The following is a 655-nucleotide window of genomic DNA, read 5'->3' on the forward strand; positions in this document are numbered from 1 at the left end:
GCCCCCGCCCCCGCCCCTCTCCCAGTTCACACTTTTCGATGGTACTCGCGACTCCCCAGACTTTAAGGGACAGCTAACTGTGGCCAGGCCCGGGCCAGAGGAGGGGCACGCGGCCCCCTGGCTGCGCGAGGCAGGCGGGGCACCCCGAGAGACTGGAGCTTCCCCAGAGTGGGGTGGGGCCGTCATGACTGACTCAGGGACTCTCCGCCTGCGGGCACTGGGGCAGGGCCCACCATCCTGGAGACTGGGCCGCTCCCTGGCAGCCCCTCGCAATGCCTGGGACTCCATCCCTGGTGTACCCCGCTTCCCCCCGGGACTTCCTGGCCGTGCCTGGGGGGAGCCTCAGTTTCCCCAAGTCTTCCCCGGACGCTGGCTTCACACAGAAGCCCGGCTCTTCCAGTTCTGTGCAGGCCTGGGCCCTCTGCCCCACGCCGCTGTCTTCAGAACCAGGACCCAGCTCCAGCCCTGCCCTCAGCAGTCACCTAGCGGCCTTGGAGGTGGGGCGGCGGTGGCGGAGGAGGGCATGTGTCCACCCGGCCTCCAGGGCACTGCTCGGAGCCCGGGCCGGGTCTGAGCAAGCACTTTATTGTACCTGTTTACACATGAGTGACTAGGCCGGTCTGACCATGCCGCTGGCCGGGAGAGCAGGGCCTGG

The sequence above is a fragment of the Tupaia chinensis genome, unplaced genomic scaffold (assembly GCF_000334495.1).
Source record: "Tupaia chinensis unplaced genomic scaffold, TupChi_1.0 Scaffold147500_2, whole genome shotgun sequence".
NCBI lineage: Eukaryota > Metazoa > Chordata > Mammalia > Scandentia > Tupaiidae > Tupaia > Tupaia belangeri.